The following is a 17,819-nucleotide window of genomic DNA, read 5'->3' on the forward strand; positions in this document are numbered from 1 at the left end:
TTTGAAGCCCAAACATAATAGAAATCCAAGACTCCAAGAGCCCAATTGTTTTCCATATCCTTGACTTAAAATGTATTACTCGATTGAATCATATCAGCCGCAACTTTTGGAGTTTTTCCTTTTTTTATCGAGTAGCGCTGTAGCGACAACAACTCAACAAGCCGACAACTGTGTTCGATCGATGACTATTTAAAAGCTTTTGACGTTTTATGTTCGTTAAAGGTAATAACTAATAATTTCTTATTAATTTTAGAATATTTGATTTTTAATTACAGTATCATTTTTTAATTTTTAGGTTTTATGTTTAGCTTAGTTCCAACATTTTTAATTTATACTCCATAGTATTTTTTGTGTATTGTATGTATTTATAGTTTATACATTTTACCTAATTGATTTTTTTTTTGTTGTTGTTGTACCTACTTGAATTATAGAGATGCAAGGAAATCTAGATAGATTTGTAAAAATAAAAACATCTAACTTTGAAGAGCCTTCAAGTTCAAATGCTTTTAATAAGTTTTCAACACCCAATTCCACCCCTTCAATGCCAAAAAAAATTGATATAGCCGATCTACCTTGGGATCCCGCAAATAAAAAAAAGATTTTGGACTATGACCCTAATCAAAGAGATGAAATTAGGAGACTTTATATGCAAAGAGGACCTTGTCAACCACGTGGAAATTTGTTTCCCACAAAAAAGGTATGCTCAAAAGATAGACGCTTTGTCGTAACTTGGTTTGATGAATTTCGCTGGTTAGAGTATAGTGTAAAGGCAGATAAGGTATATTGTTTGTGGTGTTACCTATTCAGAGATCAAGTTGGAAAACAACGTGGGAGTAATGCATTTGTGACTGATGGCTTTAGTTATTGGAACAAAAAAGATAGGTTAATTCTTCATGAAGGTAATGTTAACAGTTTTCACAATAAAGCACATCAAAAATGTGAAGATCTAATGAAGCCAAAGCAATCAATAGCCGCTGTTTTTCATAGGAAATCTGATATTGAGAAGCAAGAGTATCGAATTCGATTACAAAGTTCAATTGATGCTGTTAGATATGTAATGCATAACGCAATAACCATTTTGTGGTCATGACGAGAGTGAAGACTCCATAAATAGAGGAATTTTCTTGGAAATATTGAAGTTAATTTCAAGTCAAAAAGAAAATGCCCGTAACGCGATATCAAAAGCTCCAAAGAATTGTAAATTAACTTCACCTGATATTCAGAAAGACATTGTTGAATGTTTCGCCATAGAAATACTCAAATCTATATTTGAAGAAATTGGTAACAATGTGTTTAGCTTATTGGTTGACGAGTTGAGTGACGTGTCTAAAAAGGAACAAATGGCCGTAGTTTTGATATATGTTGATGGCTGTGGAGTTGTTAAGGAGAGATTTGTTGGTGTTGTTCATGTGAAAGACACATATGCTCTAACATTAAAGTCTGCCATCGATTCTTTATTTGCTGAACATAAAGTGAGTTTCAAACAGGTAAGAACTTGAAATTATTTATTTTTATCTCTTACAGTTTATATTATTGTCTCTCATGAAAATAAATAAATAAATAGGTAAGAGGTCAAGGCTATGATGGAGCAAGCAATATGCGTGGAGAGTTCAATGGTTTGAAAACTTTGATTTTAAAAGATAATAGCTCAACTTATTATATTCATTGTTTCGCACACCAACTTCAGTTAGTAGTTGTGGCAGTTGCGAAACATCATAATGGAGGTGATTTCTTTGATAAGTTGGCTGTTGGTCCCTAAATAACAACAGGAGTATTGTAGAGGGGGGGTGAATACAATTCTTTTCTTAATTAACTAGTCAGTTAATCACGTTTAGTATTCTGTAGTAAATAATATAGAGTCACAGGTAATTTTCAACTGTTATTCTTTATTGATTAAATCAGAAAGAATCACAACTATCCTTGGCGGAAATGATAGTTGGTTGATACAGATTACCTAGATTATAGCTAAGAGACAAACTAAAGCTATTACACGGTTTGGACTCTAACAAATAAACCCACACCACTCCTTTTTACAATAGTGGATACAACAATATATATAGTAGTTCTATTAACTGTGTAATTAATCTATTGTCCACTAGTACATTGGATGCCTTGTACTTGTGGGGACAATTGTGTCAGAAGGCGTGCTTTCCTTCTTTCCTCTTAGGTAGCTATTTGCTGGAACACACCCATTCGGTTTGGCACTACCATTTGATTTAAACAAATGGAATGTTGTGTTCCCTAGGTATGAATAAAGTATAACACATGTCTGCACATGCGTTCCACTTCTGCATTCCCACGTGGTCTTGTAAGGTCACTTGTCAGCCGCCGACTCCTGTCCTTTTCTGTTCAACTGTGTCTTCGACTTCTGTTGAATAGTGCGTTGATGTAGACCACTCTGGGAAACTACCATGCTTGTAATGGAGCATGGCTGTCTTGTGTTGTATGCTAATATCCAGACTTACTGGTCCTTCATATGCTGAGTCACTTGATATTCTTGATTTGCTGGGTGCACATCCTGTGCTGATTCGAAGAATACATTTCTACCTTGTGCTGATAGACTAGGCAGCATACTAAACACTCGACACAGCTATATTAGCTGACTATACATAAACAAACGTGTGCTGGCTGCACATAACACTTTAGTGCAAATAAATATTGTTTTGTCATAATTAAATCCTTAATTATTTTGGGGACTCAACAATCTCCCCCTATTTGATGATGACAAAACCCATGACTTGAAGAGAAAACACTAAAGCCAGCACTTAGGGACCTAGAGAGAGTAGACAGTAAATTCGTCCCTTTAAGTTTGTTTTGGGATCTTTTGATGAGTTATCTATATCTTATAATTTGATATGATTTTGAAGATAAACTCACTTTACTAACATTACACCAGATATATACAATAATTACAAGATAATTCAAAAATAAAAAGTAAATTACAAAGATACAAGTTAAGCACATAGGAGACTATCTATCTTTATCCCTTTCTCTTTCTCTTTCTTCATCAGATAGCTCCTCTTGTTTAATCTTCCAGGCTTCAGGGAACAGGAGAGGTAATTCAGCAGGGTCAAAAACAGGGATGGAAGGAGGTAGAACAATTCGGCTTCTCCCAGTTGGTCCTTCACCAGTAGGTTGCTTCCCTTTAGGCTTTTGAGCAAGAAATTCATCAACATCAACTACTGGTGCATTCCCAAACTTAGTTGCCTTCTTGAACAGCTGTTGGAGTTCAGTCTTAAGAGCACTCTTGATAGCACTCTCACCTTTACCGATGAAATACTCCAAGATTTCTATCCATTCACTGAATCCAAGAGTTCTTAAGTCATCAAAACTAATCCTTTCTTGAACATTGTTCTCCCTGACAACATTGAAAGCCCTTTTTGTCCCCCTGTTTACCTTGATAATTCTGCAGGGATTAGATCTTCTATTCATCACATTACCATACCTGCTCTTATAGTAAGTATCAGGAAACTCAATATTGTGATCAGGTACTACAGGAGCAGTGGTAGGTACTTTCTCAGCAGTTTCTATCTTATCAAAAACCTTATCCTGTTCTTTGACAATGGCTCTGGCTAGTTTGAGGGACTCAGCCTGTTGCTTTCTGTCAGCAGCCAATCTGTCTTCAATATCCTGAAGCCTTGAACGTTCAGCAAGTTCAGCATCAGCAGCTTCTCTGGCTTCCCTTTCAGCAGCTAAACCCATCAGATAATCATCATAAGAAATGTTCAGGGATTTTACTGCTTCAACCATCTTTCTACCCTCTTCAGTACTAAGGGCAGCACAATACTCCCTTATATCCATACCCAGCTGGAGAGCATCTTCAAAATGAATTCTTTCATCAGTAGTGGAGAGCCTGAGACCACTGTTATTCAAGTACACCCTAATGTCAACGCCAAAGGTTAGTGCAGCAATATAGTGTGGCTGATCAAGAGGGTGATGCAGCAGCCTGACTTGACGAATTCTTTCATTAAGTTCAATTTGTCTTTGTTCAAGCAACTCTGGAACAGTGATCTGAAGTCTGTAGGCATCTCTTTCATCTGGGTTCATTTTTCTGATGTTCGGCTCACCATGGGTTACTGAGTCATCTTCCCAAGTGATATGTTTGTCATGAACCCTTGGGGAAGATGGAGGATACATAGATGATTCATAGCTGCCAGATGAACTAACTGGATGCTGATTGACCCGGTTATCCTGTGTTCTGTCAAAGTAAACTTGAATCTGGGGAGGAAGAGGAGATAGAACAAATGTTTGGCCGTCTCTTCCCCAGACTGTGAAGTGAGCAGGATCAACCGTTTCATCACCTACTTGTTTAGCACCCAGCTCAACCGACTTTGCTGGGTCTTCAACACTTGTACTACCCAGCAGCACACTTCTGGCTGGGTCTTCTATCACAGCACTCCTTGCTGTGTCTTCAATGCCAGCTGACTGATTAGTATCAGCTGGCTCAACCACTTCAGTACCTTCATCAGCTGCCTCGAATAGGGGTCCTTTCCTCAGGGGCTGATTGTCCCTAGGAGCAGATTTCACCCTGTATTTGTCAATAGGCCTGGGTTCAGCTGATGGTTCTTGTGTCGATACAGGTTGAGTAGGAGGCAGGTAAGGAACAATAGCAAGATGCTCCCCCTGTCTAATAGCATCATCATCATTAAGGATGATTGTTTCTGCTGGCTGTGTTTGTTGTGTAGCTGGCTGAGCAGCAGATGCTGGTTGAGGAGTAGAGCTGGGTTCTAACATAGCATCAACCCATTTCATGAAAATATCAGCTCTAACTCCACCAGTTGACTCAGTAGAATCAAGGTAATCCTTCATCTCAGCAGGAGTCATGTTCCTGATTCTTTCTGCTCTCTGTGCATACAGCTTTGCCCTCTGTTTGTCGTATTTGACCATGAACTTGGCATTTCTTTTTCTTGCCTCTTTTCTGTGTTTATCAAAGGCAGTCAGGTCATCATCGACTTCCATTGCTTTTGGACTTAGCCATCTTTTGTGCATAAGCTTACGACGTTTAAGTTCAGCAAAGGCCTCAAACTTGGCATTGAAGGCATCATCTAGTTCCTGCTGTCGCTTTTGATGTCTCTCTAACTTCCTCTTCATTTTACGTTCAATAGATTGAGACAGCACAAAAGCTTCAGCTACAGCCATATCAGAAACATCACTGGGCTTACTGCCAGAACCAATATCATCCACTGGTGTGGCAGACACACTGGGTTGAGTACCACCAGTTGCCTGTGCACCACCAGCTTCAGTATGAGCGTTGCTGGGCTTAGGGCCAGTGTCTTGACCATCACCATCACCATCTCCATCTCTCCTGGGTTGTTTAGGAGCCTTTTCATGTTCATGCTCCCCCTCAGACTGTTTTCTCTTTTTAGATTTCTTTTGAGACTTTTTCTCCCCCTTTTTGTCATCAGCACGGGCAGTAATAGAAGGGGAGACAGTAGCATCAAGATCACTGTCTGACTGAGGAGCAGAGAAGGCAAAATTGTTCCACTCAGCAACCTCTGGAGTAAGATGGGCACCAGGATCCACACCAAATTGTCGTAGCAGAAGATTGGAGGATCTAACTTCATTCCTGGCTACACCCATAGCCATTTGTTCAACGATGGCCCGAACATCACCTTGCAAAGCAGCCATTCGTTGCATGTTTTCAACCATCTGAACATAGGTAGCAGCAGGAATCATGTTAGCCATTTGAGCTTCCTGCGATTCCAATCTCTCGTGTAACACCCTGTTCTCCTCATTTAAGAAAGTATTTCTGCGGTTAGCAGCATCCAAATCAGCTTGGAGTCGGGTGATATTTTCACAGTACTCATTGTGAGAGATAATTCGCCTTTGAAGCTCCTCTTCATCTTCGTGGTGCTTTGTGATTGCTTCGACTGCCACATCAGTAAAAGCACACACCTGCTGGAGTTTAAGATCAATAGGAGTTGTAACAGCCTCTCCAGCAGATCTGACAGCAGCAGAGACACTATCAACAATAGCTCTGCTAATAGTTTCCTCCAAATTTGGTGTGATCCCTTGCAGTGTCTTATAGACAGCAAAGGTGGAAATATCAGCAACCTCATCTGCATTGAACTTTAAGTATGCAGAGGTTGAAGGTTGGTCAGCACAAGCTAACAGAGGAGTATCACCGTGGGGTGGTGGAGATGGAAGGTCAGGAGCTGACTCATCATCATGATCACCATCGTTTTTACCTTCGCCCGAAGGCTTAGAACCACTGATATCCTTGTCAGCATTACAATCAGCATTGTCATCAGTAAGATCCACTGGTTTGTCTTTGGAACCAGTCACGTTATCATGAGTGACTGGTTCGCCCTTACCAGTACCTTCATCAGCATCCTCATCAGAAGAAGATGAGGAGGAAGAAGCTGAGGAAGAAGAAGGTACTGGCGAATCAGGGACATTTTGCATAACACACTTACCAGTAGTAGGATCGATGACAAACTTGAGAGGCCTCCATGTACCAGGAAATGGCGAAGCAGCTGGAGCCATACCAAAAACATGATAGTAAGGCTGTTCATTGATTTGCTCCAGCAGGGCTATCCTCTCATAAATTTCTTCTCTAGCTGGTCTATCAAGCTGAGATAATAGCTCAACCATCTCTTCACGAGGTAATCTGCTGGCTGAGACTATCGCAGATTCGGGATCAATGGTCAGCTGATCGACCAGCATAGCAATCTTGGGAGAGATTGAAGCTCCCTTGAAAATGAAGTTAGGAACAACTTCATCTGGATCTGGTACCTGCACAACATATGGCTTTGTTTCCTCAGTAACAGAAGCCTTAGTCGAATCAGTAGTTGTGTCAGCAGAGGTACCAGCATCCTTAACATCAGCAACCTCAGCGGTTGGTTCAGTAGCAACCAAAATCGGACCAATAGGATGACGAACTGCCGATTCTGTAAGAACTTGACGTTCCATAGAAGAAGAATCAGAAGAATCAGCAGGCTCATCAGACATTAATGCAGGGTCCACTCTTGGCTGGGTGACAGGTTCATCAAGAAGAACATCCTTGACAATATTGTCAATAACCTTCTCAAGAACAGGAGGTTCTTCCATGATAACATCTTCCACACCAGCAGCAGCAGAATCAACAGTACTAGCATCAGCACCACCAGTAACAGAATCAGTGGCACCAACACCAGTAGCAGAGACAGCAATATCACCAGTAGGAATAACAACATCTTTATTTTGCTCCCCCTCTGCCTGTTCATCTACCCTGCTAAGAACTGAAACAATAGAACAAGTTATGTTAGCAACTGTAGAACCAAATAAATTTGACTCAACAATTGCATCTGTTTTTGGTCTCTGGGGACAGACTTGTGATTTGGTCAGCCCTTCGAATGAGACAGAAGAAGGTGTCTGTAAGTACAGCGGTGACTCTGCTGACTCATTGGCAACACATGTTGACCCAGATAGTGTAAGAGATCTGGCTGGTAATGATGTAGGAGTGCGACTCTTAACAGTATCCGAGTAACATACTGGCTGTGCAGTCACCTGAGCTGGTTCAACACGATGAAGACCCAGCTCAAGCCTGCTTTGGGGGTCAGTTATGTTCTCTGCTAGTTGTACTGTCAGCAGAGAGTATTGCAATAAGTTCATTTCAGAAAAATGTGGAAGTGCCTGGTTAGACGAGTATGGGTTGCTACTCTTCTTGACACCAGTTTTAAAACCAGTCAGCTTGGGAGCCAGGGTTATACCGTTAACTCCCTCAACATTTTTCAAGTCAGCAGTTAAAAATTTTTTAATTAAGTTAGATTGTTCTGCTGTTTGGTCTAGAAACGCACCAGGTTCCATAGCTACATCCTTTGCAGGAGCAGCAGCTGAGACTGGTGCAATCTCCCCTGTGGTTCGCTTGGAGCCAGCTTTAGCACGCTTAGGTTTGCCTGTTACCAAGAAATAGATGAGCAACGGATTCCAACACTAGAAATGGGTAGTCAGTATATAAGACTAGGGCTGTTCTTTATGATTAGAGAGCACTAGATTCTAATACAACTACTGCTTTACCAGTATATGAGACGGTGGCTGTACTAGTTGAGGTAGCTGGCTGCTTCCTTCGCGTTGCTGGCTTTCGCTGAGGACCCTCCCCCTCAGCTGGTGCAGAACCAGAGGCAGTCGATTGGGTGGCTCCACGACGAGCAGCAAGATACTCGTTCATTGCTGGTGTCAACTCAGCATATGGAGCAGCAGGTACATCCTTTGGCATACCCCCTTGTTTTACTGGGACCTCAAATGATTGATCAGCAATTTGCTGATAAGCTTCACCCAGTTCACTTTCAAATACCAGGCTTAAGAATCGTGGAAATGGAATCAAGTTGGTTCTTACTCTAGCAGTCACCATTTCCCTTAGCCTCAAATAAATTTCAAGGGCGTAATCGATGTTCCTATTGAACAACAACCCATGACCAAGCTTGAGCTCAAAATCTGAGCATTGGTCAAAGCTTCCTGACTTTTGACTCATGCACTGAGTCATCAACCCAAAGAAGTAGTACCACAGAGGTGGCATATGCTTTCTCAACGGTGTATGTGCCACTGGTCCAGCAAACCCAATGGTCTCCAACACCTCCCTTCTTAATTCGTCACTAGTAGGTGAAGCAACAAATGGTCCACCGGGCAATTGAAGAGCACGTCTAATAGCTTCGACGGTGACAGAGCAATTTAGGGTTTCAGTCACCATGCCACGAATACATGGAACGTTGCCGGGAGTGGTGGCAACAGTGGCAGTATACCAAAATCGTGCCAAACAGGCAGCATAGAATCGGGAAGGTACACCGGTGATGGCTCTTGCCAAAGGTGATTGACGGATGTATTCGATGAGGGCCTCATACCCTTTGTTAACCTTCGATTTGGGAATAGAGAGGGCATGTGCAGCATTGCCTCTAGATAGGCGAATCAGTGAGTGATCAGGTGCATTTGGAGCCCTAACCAGGTTGGGGTGGAGATTGAACAGTGGTCCTTGAACGACGTGTTCTTGAACCACCGGTTCCTCCGGTGCCGGTGCCGGTTGTGGGGCAGGTTGTGGTTGCGGTTGTGGTTCGATTGTTTGAGGTTGTTGTTGCTGTTGTTCCTCTTGCTGGCTTGCAGCACGTGGTGATTGCTATTGTTGTTCTGCCATTGATGAGTGTAGGATGAAGATTTGAAGATTGAAAAGATTTTGAGAGTAAAAGTGTGTGTATTTTGAAAAATGAATAACCGAAGGTTATTTTGTAAGATGAAACACACTTTTATCCGTTGTGAGTGGGTGAAAAAGTGCAGGAGAGAGAAAATTACTGTCATCTGCAGGCGCGTGGGCAGATGTGACAGACTGGCACGTTTTCAAAGGGAGACAGACGGTTGACATGACATTTATACGGCTTAAACACTCATTACTCCCATACAGCATTAAATGCATCAGATTTTATTTCAAACAAATTGATTTAAACCTCAAAAATAATTTTTTTTTTTATTAAATACAAAATACTTTTGTTACATTTAATATGTCATGAATTTAATTTAAATCATTGGAAGTAAATGAGTTTCCAGTTTTAAGGAATCATTAAATTTGGAGAGCTATTTATTATTTCATTTAAAACATTTAAGTAACCAAAATATAAAAGACCTTGCTGTGCTGGTTGTTTGACATGTAGGCAGTAAGTAAATAAATGTGACTTACTGGTTTGCCCTACACGTTGTAGAGCCAGCACACCACCAAAAGTTGTCTTTTATTTAAAGCTCAAGCATACCCAGCTCAGAGATGAGATAGTTAAAACGTTTCTCATCTAATGGCTTTGTAAATAGGTCTGCTAATTGCTGGTCTGTAGAAATAAAATGTAACTCAACATCACCCTTTTGAACATGATCCCTTATGAAATGATACCGAACATCGATGTGCTTAGTCCTTGAGTGCATCACAGGATTGTTGGTGATAGCAATTGCACTGGTGTTGTCACAGTAGATTGGAGTTTTTGTAACATGAACACCATAGTCCTTTAGCTGGCTTTGCATCCACAGTACTTGAGCAGTACAACTACCAGCAGAGACATATTCTGCTTCAGCAGTGGATGTGGACACAGTATTTTGCTTTTTGCTTGTCCAGCTGACTAGCCTACTACCCAGTAACTGGCACCCACCAGTAGTACTTTTCCTGTCTATTTTACACCCTGCAAAGTCAGCATCTGAATACCCAATTAGTTCAAAATCCTGGTCTTTGGGATACCAAAGACCACGTTTAGCAGTACCTTTTAGGTATCTGAATATTCTTTTTACTGCCAGCAAGTGTGACTCTTTAGGATCAGCTTGATATCTGGCACAGAGACATGTGGCGAACATAATATCTGGTCTGCTGGCTGTGAGATAAAGTAGGGATCCAATCATACCTCTATATTCAGTGATATTGACTGGTTCACCATTTGGATCAGCATCTATTTTAATGGATGCTGCCATTGGAGTCCCTATGTCTTTTAAACAGGTCAGACCAAATTTCTTTAACATATCTTTGATATATTTATCTTGACTTATGAATATTCCATCATCAAGTTGTTTGATCTGCAATCCTAAAAAGTATTGCAGATCTCTTTGTAAACTCATTTCATATGCCTTTGACATACGTTTTGAAAAATCCTGACAATGTTTTTCATTTTTAGAACCATAAATAATATCATCCACATATATCTGTACCAACAAGAGATCACCATCTATCTCCTTTGAGAATAGAGTGGTATCAATCGTTCCAACTTTAAAACCTATACCAGTGAGATACACATGAAGTGTCTCATACCATGCTCTTGGAGCCTGTTTAAGGCCATAAAGAGCTTTGTCTAACTTGTAGACATGGTCTGGATATTTACTGCTTACAAAACCAGGAGGCTGTTTGACATAAACTTCTTCTTGCAGCTTCCCATTCAGAAAAGCAGATTTAACATCCATCTGAAATACTCTAAAGTTCATCCTAGCAGCATATGCTAAGAACAATCTGATAGCTTCCATCCTAGCCACTGGTGCATAAGTTTCCCCATAATCCAATCCTTCTTCCTGTCTAAACCCTTGAGCAACCAATCTTGCTTTGTTTCTGATAACGACACCATCTTCATCCATCTTGTTTTTAAATACCCACTTAGTACCAATGATCTTCTTTGTCTTATCCTCAGGTTCAGGTACCAATGTCCACACTTTGTTCCTATCAAACTGAGTAATTTCTTCTTGCATTGAACCAACCCAGCTAGGATCTTGAAGTGCTTCCTCAGGACACGTGGGCTCAATGGTAGACACAAAATTAACATGCATACAAAAGTTACTGGTAGCATGCCTCCGTGTTTTAACACCACTCGCAAGATTACCAATAATCTGCTCAATCGGATGCTCCCTTGTCCATTTGGTGTTATGAACAGGTGAGCTGGTTGTAGAACACACAGCATCTTGATCATCAGCTGGTTCAGATGAGTGAGCAGCAACAGAAGGTTGCTGATCAATATCAGTAGAATCAGTACCAGCTTGTGATCTCTCAGAACCAGCAGACCTAGGCTCAAGTTGCAGCACTTCAGTAGAGCCAGTAGGTCCACTTGGTTTAGACACAGATGGAACAGAATGTTCCATTTCATCATCAGAGAACCCAGCAGCATGGATTGGTGAGGGTTGTGCTGCTGGCTCTTCATCATCAAGAGCTTGCTGAGTAGGCTCTTCAAACAGTAACACTTCATCTTCACGATCAGTAGATGAAGCAGAGGCAGTTTCATCGAATGTAACATTAATGGATTCTTCAAAACAACCTCTTCTTTTGTTGTAGACCCTATATGCCTTTGACATGTTGGAATATCCAAGGAATATACCTTCATCAGCTTTAGCATCGAATTTGCCCAGCTGATCCCTATTATTTAGAATGTAACAGGGAGTGCCAAATACATGAAGAAATGAAATTGAGGGTCTTCTTCCTTTGAGAACTTCATAAGCAGTTTTCTGATGTCTTTTCACAATAAGAGATCTATTCTGGGTAAAACAGGCAGTATTCACAGCTTCTGCCCAGTAGGAATTCTTCAACCCAGACTCAGCCAACATAGATCTTGTTGCTTCAATGAGAGTTCTGTTTCTTCTTTCTGCAACACCATTTTGCTGAGGTGTTCTCACAGCAGAGAAATTTTGGGAAAGACCTTTGTCAGCACAAAATTCTTCTAATGTAGCATTTCTGAATTCTGTACCATGATCACTTCTTAGTTGCTTCACCAGTTGCCCATTCAAAAGCTCCATTCTTTTGATAAAATTGATGATTTCATCAGCAGCTTCACTCTTTTGCCTCAGAAAGAACACCCAAGTGTATCTCGAGTATTCATCAACAATAACCAGTGTATACTTCTTCCCACTACAGCTGGCCACATTCACTGGACCAAATAGATCCATATGAAGTAAGTGAAATGGTTTCTCAACAGATGAGATTTGATTGGATTTGAACGAGGCATGGTGATGTTTCCCCTTTTCACAACCAGGACACAATCTGTCCTTCACATAAGACATTGTGGGTAGCCCAGACACCAAACTTCTACTGGATAATTTGTGAATATCTTTGAAGTTGAGATGTGAGAGTCTCTTGTGCCATAACCACTTCAGGTTGTCTGCTGCCTTCGAATAGAAACAAGTATCAGTTGTTGTGACTGCTGTGTTCATGTCAATTTGATACATGTTTTCATGACGTTTTGCAGTCAGCAGTGGCTTCCCTGTCTTATCAAAAATAGTACCAATTTTCTTTCTGAATTGGACTATCTTATTCTTGCTTGTCAGTTGGCTTATGCTGAGTAAGTTATGTTTAAGCCCAACTACATATGCAACATTTGAGAACGTGACATTCCCATTTGTCAAAGTACCAAAACCCTTTGTGTAACCCAACGAATTATCTCCATACGAAACAACTGGACCATCCTTTTCCTGATAGTCCATCAGCAGGGACTTACTTCCGGTCATATGTCTCGAACATCCACTGTCGAGATACCAGATTTGCTTGTTTTGAATGCCCTGCACAATAACTTAGAGATTAGTTCTTTTTGGAAACCCATCCAAGAATGGGTTCTGAAGGAGTCACCTTTGATGACTTCTTCTTTTCTACTGGCTTGCTAGAAGAAGCAGCAGATGGGGTTTGGGTTTGAGTACACTGGTTAGCCAGGTGAGCTTTGCTGCCACATTTGTAGCATTTTCTCACTTTTGGCTTTTGTGGCTGGTCATGCACAGATCTAATAAGGGCAGTAGGATCGGGTCGACTTTTAATTACTGCCTCAATTAGCTGGTCAAGCTTGGCTGTCATTATCTCAGTGATAGACAGCTCATCAGTCGAGTCAATTTTTGCTTTTCCCTTATGGGCAGCTTTCCTTTTGGAACCAGTACCATGACCATGGTGAACTGTCTTTTCTTTATCATTTGACAAGTTAGCGTGGGAAGTTGCTGGCTTGTCTTCTGATGCTGATGAACCAGTAGGTATCTTAACTGCTGCCTTAGATTTGCCAGTATTTCGTTTCACTGGCTTGTCTGCAGCTACTGGGTGACCAGTAGATTGGTCATCAGCTCGCTTAGCACTGGTAGAACTCGAACACGAAGGGGAATCAGTTGGTTTAACTTTTCTCAAATTGTTTTCAGTGATTTCCCTTTTAATACGTCTTTCTTTCGGAGTCATGTAGTGGATGCTTGAGGGGTCAGTAGTCTCATCAATTGAGTTACTGGCTTCTCTTGCTCTAACTTCATCCTCCAAAATTTCTTTCATGGCAGGTGGTGGGGACACAGTAGGTCTAACAAATTTGTTTGTCACAACCTTTTTACCTTCAACTATCTTGGCAAAAGTATTTGGCAAGACAGCTTCAGGATCAGTTTCAAGAATCGGGTCCATGAAAGTAACTTCTGCAATAGCAGCAGCAGCAGCATAGTCACCAGCAAAGAAGGCTTGAACTTGGGCAGGCACCTGCTCGTTAACACATTTAGCTGTGCGTTGAGCAGATGTGCACCATGAAGCAACAACTCTTTTGAGATTGTCCAGCTGGGTCTTGACTTCTGCTGCCTCAACGTGAAGAGTTTCTAAAGCAAAGTTTTGTTTTTCAAGTTTGGAAATTGTATCTTTTAAGATCTTAATTTCATCATTTTTGCCTTTGAGTTTTTCATTTAAAGATTTGTTATTAGATTTCAAACTCTCTTCACGTTTGCAGCTTCTGCATAAATCAATTCTTAGGTAGTCAAACATTTCAGCTTTTTCATCATCAGTATAAGTTCGAAAATTATCAACCTTATACATCATTTCAGTTTTCCATTGAGGAGAATCTCTGTTTTGATCAGCTTCCCTCATATCAGCCAAAAACGTACTACCACCATCATCCTCATCAGACTCCTCGACCTCTTTGGCCATCAAACACAGCTTTTTACCAGTAGCATAACCAGCACCATCATCATCAGTATCACTATCAGAAGATGAGGACGTGCTGGCTTCATCCCAGTCATGATGTTCAGCAACTAGAACCTTTTCTGGCTGTTTACCCTTCTTGTCAGTCTTTGCACTTTCCTTCATCTGAGCTTTCATAGCTTTGTACTTGTTTTTGTACTTATCAGCTTTTGAGAAAGAGTTAGCATGTGACGTGGAAGGTTTCTTGGACATGCATTCAGCAGCAAAATGTCCAACCTTCCCACAATTAAAGCACTCAGATTTAGGACCCTTGACTGACTTGCTGTTGTACCTAGCATTTGGCTTTTTGCTCCCTTTGTATGACTTGCTGGTTCTACTACGATTGAACCTTTTGAACTGCCTAGCCAGCAGAGCCATACCTTCAGCAAACCCTTCTACATCACTTTCATCTGTACTGCTTTCTTCAGACCCAGTACCATTTTCCTCAACACTATCAGCTGACTCTTGTTCTGCCAGTAACTTTTGAACCAGTAAAGCTTTTTGAGCTTTCTTCCATTTAGCAGCAGCAATAAGAGCAGCATCATCATTTTTAGATGATTTTGAAGTGGTGGGGGCAGACCTAAAGTTTTCTTTCATGTTAAGTTCAAACTTGGCTTCTGCCTTCTCATGATTCCAAAGGGAACTGTAGAGAGAAGACAGGTTAAAGTTCTTTAGGGTCTGTGTGGTTCTTAATGGGTCAGTAACAGGTTTCCATTTACATGGCAGTGCATCAATGAATTTGTTCACTTGTTCAAATTCAGTGTAGGTTACATTTAAAGTGGTCAGGTCTGCTATCAAAGAGTTAAACCTAATGAAGGTTTGCTTAAGGGTTTCATTCTTATAGGCAAAGAACATTTCATATTCTCTTTTAAGAGCAATCATCCTGTTCTGCCTAACTTCTCCCATACCCTCATAGGTGACATCTAGGTAGTCAAGCATAAGCTTAGCATTTTCTTTTCCCTTGATCAGTTTGAACAGTGGGTTAGGCAAAGTTATGGCTAACAGGGTTCTGATTTTAGGGTCAAGACCAACTCGACGTTTATCCTCATCATCCCATCTAGAGGGAGTGAGAATAACCTCTCTGCCAGGGATGGCAGGAGTGTCAGCTGTTGCTGGTGCACTACCAACTGTCTCAGTGGGAACAAAAGGGCCATCTTTGGCAATTCCAGGCATGAGTGAATCCACAGACTCAAGATGGAGCATGAACCTTGCCTTCCAGGTTTCATACTCATGTTCATCAAACTTAGGTGGTCTGTTAGACGAGCCATTCTCAAGGTAAGCTGAGTTTGAATACGAAGCCATAAGAGAATTCAGATCCAAGATATTAATTATCAAGACTGAAGCTCTGATACCAGTTGTTGGTCCCTAAATAACAACAGGAGTATTGTAGAGGGGGGGTGAATACAATTCTTTTCTTAATTAACTAGTCAGTTAATCACGTTTAGTATTCTGTAGTAAATAATATAGAGTCACAGGTAATTTTCAACTGTTATTCTTTATTGATTAAATCAGAAAGAATCACAACTATCCTTGGCGGAAATGATAGTTGGTTGATACAGATTACCTAGATTATAGCTAAGAGACAAACTAAAGCTATTACACGGTTTGGACTCTAACAAATAAACCCACACCACTCCTTTTTACAATAGTGGATACAACAATATATATAGTAGTTCTATTAACTGTGTAATTAATCTATTGTCCACTAGTACATTGGATGCCTTGTACTTGTGGGGACAATTGTGTCAGAAGGCGTGCTTTCCTTCTTTCCTCTTAGGTAGCTATTTGCTGGAACACACCCATTCGGTTTGGCACTACCATTTGATTTAAACAAATGGAATGTTGTGTTCCCTAGGTATGAATAAAGTATAACACATGTCTGCACATGCGTTCCACTTCTGCATTCCCACGTGGTCTTGTAAGGTCACTTGTCAGCCGCCGACTCCTGTCCTTTTCTGTTCAACTGTGTCTTCGACTTCTGTTGAATAGTGCATTGATGTAGACCACTCTGGGAAACTACCATGCTTGTAATGGAGCATGGCTGTCTTGTGTTGTATGCTAATATCCAGACTTACTGGTCCTTCATATGCTGAGTCACTTGATATTCTTGATTTGCTGGGTGCACATCCTGTGCTGATTCGAAGAATACATTTCTACCTTGTGCTGATAGACTAGGCAGCATACTAAACACTCGACACAGCTATATTAGCTGACTATACATAAACAAACGTGTGCTGGCTGCACATAACACTTTAGTGCAAATAAATATTGTTTTGTCATAATTAAATCCTTAATTATTTTGGGGACTCAACATTGGCATTGGTGGTAAATGTTGTTTCCGCTTCGTGTAAATGAAAAGATATGATACGAGGAGCTTATAAAGATAAGCTAGCAAAATAAATTACTAGTGGTGAAATTGAAACGGGAAGTGGGAAAAATCAAGAACTTTCTCTTGTAAGGGCAGGTGATACAAGATGGGGCTCTCATCATAAAACAATGTCAAGTTTAAAGTCTTTGTTTTCGGAAGTTGTCAGGGTTCTTGAATATGTTAAAAGTGATGGTGATAATGCTTTGAGTCGGCGCCGGGCATCCGGGATTCTAACTTATTTTGAAACCTTTGATTTTGTGTTTTATTTGCACTTGATGTTGCATGTTTTAGGGCTCACAAATGTATTATCACGAGCTCTTCAAAGAAAAGATCAAAATATACTAGAAGCGGTTTCGTTGGTGGAAGCAACGAAAAATTCATTGTAAGACTTTAGAGAGAGCGGGTTTGATGGGTTATTGGAGGATGTATATTCATTTTGTCACATCACGATCTTGAAAGGTTAAACATGGATGAAGTATATGTTGTTTTAAGAAATCGAAAGTCGAATATTACCAATCAACATTTCTTCAAGTTTGACATTTTTAATGCAGTTTTGGATATGATAATTCAAGAACTTGGTGATCGATTTAGTGAGGTAAGCACCGAATTGCTTACTAATATGGATGCTTTAAGTCCGCGTAATTCGTTTTGTATGTTTGATGCATCTAAGTTAATGAGGTTAAGTGTAGTGACCCGAACTTTTCCATGATGATATATTAAATGAGAATTATATTTACATGATTAAATGTTTCCAACATGTTAAGCAATCAAACTTGTTAAGACTTGATTAGTTGAAATGAGTTTTACGTAGATAATTGACCACCTAAATTGACCGGTGATTCACGAACGTTAAAACTTGTAAAAACGACATGATGATATATATATGGATATATATATATATATATATATATATATATATATATATATATATATATATATATATATATATATATATATATATATATACACACACACATACATACATACATATATTTAACATGATATTAGGATAAGTAAGTATCTCACAAAATATATTAACATAGAGTTATATGCATAAAATGAGACTACCGAGTTAAA

General features: G+C 40.2%; 1 pseudogene; it reads left to right on the top strand.

Annotated features, from left to right (window-relative positions):
- The first annotated feature begins 541 nt into the window (after positions 1-541).
- LOC139900488 (uncharacterized) lies at positions 542-17,451 on the top strand (annotated as a pseudogene).
- Positions 17,452-17,819: the final 368 nt, after the last annotated feature.

The sequence above is a fragment of the Rutidosis leptorrhynchoides genome, chromosome 3, assembly GCF_046630445.1.
Source record: "Rutidosis leptorrhynchoides isolate AG116_Rl617_1_P2 chromosome 3, CSIRO_AGI_Rlap_v1, whole genome shotgun sequence".
NCBI classification, from domain to species: Eukaryota; Viridiplantae; Streptophyta; class Magnoliopsida; order Asterales; family Asteraceae; genus Rutidosis; species Rutidosis leptorrhynchoides.